Source organism: Atta colombica, unplaced genomic scaffold, assembly GCF_001594045.1.
Source record: "Atta colombica isolate Treedump-2 unplaced genomic scaffold, Acol1.0 scaffold33, whole genome shotgun sequence".
Taxonomy (NCBI): Eukaryota; Metazoa; Arthropoda; class Insecta; order Hymenoptera; family Formicidae; genus Atta; species Atta colombica.
This window is the reverse complement of record NW_017259437.1, coordinates 1365953-1368488: the sequence shown is the minus strand read 5'-3', so window position 1 is coordinate 1368488 and position 2536 is coordinate 1365953. Positions and strand designations below refer to the sequence as shown.

Sequence of the window (2536 nt, the reverse complement as noted above, 5' to 3'; positions counted from 1 at the left end):
ATAAATATATATATATTTTATATAATAATAAGTAGCTTATGTTACACGGAATATAATATTACTGGTTATCGAATTAAATAAAATAGGATAAAACAGTACAGATTTCTATTCTCAGGAGAGTGTATTCCTTATTTCAATGACACTTTATTGATTCTCCAAAAAAGAAAAAGAATCGTTATTTTTAGGCAAACACGAGAAAAGTCAATTGAGATAAATGGATAGAGAGAACAAAAAAAAAAGAAGGAAAAAATAGAAAGAGAAAGAAAGAGATAGAAAGAAAAATAATATGTAAAAATAAAAATACAATACATTGTAGGATGCAGTGCATTTTCCTTCTAAACTGTATTGTAGACTAGAAAACTGTCTTTAGAGTTCATCATTAATTCTGTAAAGTTCCATAGCGAGTAAAGATCTAAGAGATAATAATAATGTATTTTATAAAGTAATAAGAGATAATAATAATGTATTTTATAAAGTAACAAGAGGTAATAATGGATTTTATAAACTAACAAGAGATAATAATAATGTATTTTATAAAGTAATACGGTTTTCGAATAATTAAAAAAAAAATGATTAAATGGATACAAATAAAAAAATATACTCAATTACAACACAGTTATACTTTATATCCAATTTATATCCCAATTATTATAATAGTTAATTAATTATTGTATAATCCTGCTATTTTTCAATGACTAATTTTTTATTATTCTTCGTAAAAAGAGCAAATTCTTAGAAATTACATTGCTTCCTAATCAGTTATAAATTGAAAGAGGATATTACTTTGGAAGAAATATTCATTTTCACACATATATTTGTTTACAGTCACTTTAGCAATTTTTTCAATAATATACTGAATTAAGTACTATAATGTCAATATGTACATGTAAATAAAATTATAGCTGGACATATTGAGCAATTTTCTGCGGACATGCTTCGCCAAGCAATATTACTTCTGTTTCACACACGGACCGTAACTGTAGATATACATTTGACATGCATCGAATTGAAGACATTGGTGCAGACAAATTTCTTCTTACAAATGACCAAGGATCATCTGAATGTAAAAATTTTAAAAATCATATCCATGAATATCTCTTTCTTTGAAAGTGTTCAACTCTTTTCATATCGGTTTCTTGTTATCTCCGCTCTAGTGGCCTAGTTTCTTTCTGCATCTCCTCTTATTTCCGATGCGTTTACCCCGCCATAGTCTCAGCAAAGCGTCACCATCGATTTCACTGCGGCATCCGCGGAAACTGTGTTTGCACCTTGCTATAAAAAGACTGACTTTGAAATTTCTAGCAAGTTGCGTGTAAAATGCAGATGCACTTATTGTATGCAAACGCTTCGTTCTATATCGACGATATTTATTATTGTACAGTCCATCGTACATCAATTGCAGATATACTTATGTACAATCGAATGATATAAATTTATTAACAGAATGTCTTTAAGTAGAAGAACACATGTAGAATGTCTATAACGTGAATTAAAAATTTATGCTGATATACGCTCTAGCGTAGTATATTACTGAAGTTAATGTAAATCGTATCAAGAGACACGCCTATCATTAATTATCTAACAATTAAGAGCTAAAATATTTTTTCCAATAATTCCTACAGAGAGAAAGAGAGAGAGAGAGAGAGAGAGAGAGAGAGAGAGAGAGAAGGAAAAGAAAAAATGTTATAATAGCATGGTTTTAAAATAATTACTCTATTAAGAAAAACAAGACTCCGATTTAATTGAGGATAAAAAAGCTTTTAATAGAAACAAGAAATAGAAAGTAACCCTGCTATTTATCTCGAAATCCGTAATCTCTTAGAGTATCACGTTTCTTAATCTACGGATACATTTAGTCTGCTTTTCAAAACAAAAATAAAATTCATCTTTTCCAAGGAATAACGTTATGTGCGTATTATTCGCTTTCTATCAAATTGAAAGACATGTGGCGATATATCCAATTTAAAAATTAACTTGGGTGTGTCTATAATTTTCACGAAATGTGATAACTTAATGCAAGGAAAATAAGTGTTCTTAATTTAAGTGGTACTTCTAATTAGTGTCTGTGATTTACGAGCACTCGACATGTGCGTACTATACGTCTATATATCAATTTAATTGTCTATAACCAATTTAATCCTGCTGTTTAGGGTCGCTAGTCAGAATAGAAATTTCAAATAGCCTAATAATTTTTATGAAATAGGTTCACTAAAAAGTATAAAATGTCTAAAATGTTTATGTTTAAAACATCTTTGCAAAACAAACGTTTAATAATAAAACTTATTTTAATTCTAAACTTTTAATATTTTAAATCGAAATATAATATTCTATTTATTGAAAAAGTTTAAAATTAAACTATCTTTAAATGTATGTTTAAAAAAACGAAGAGAAAAATAATAAAACATTTTAATATCTTAAAATTAAATACTTTTTTTTAGTGTCATTGTCGAGATTCTATCAACAGAATAAAAATAAATTTAATAAAAAATATAATAATCTTTTTAAAAAATACTAACATTACATTAGATGATATTTA

At 27.0% G+C, this 2536-nt stretch overlaps 1 protein-coding gene across 1 annotated transcript in view; it reads right to left on the bottom strand.

Moving 5' to 3' along the window:
- LOC108690579 overlaps positions 1-2536 on the bottom strand; it is a 20728-nt gene that overhangs the window by 1115 nt on the left and 17077 nt on the right. The window lies entirely within an intron of this gene.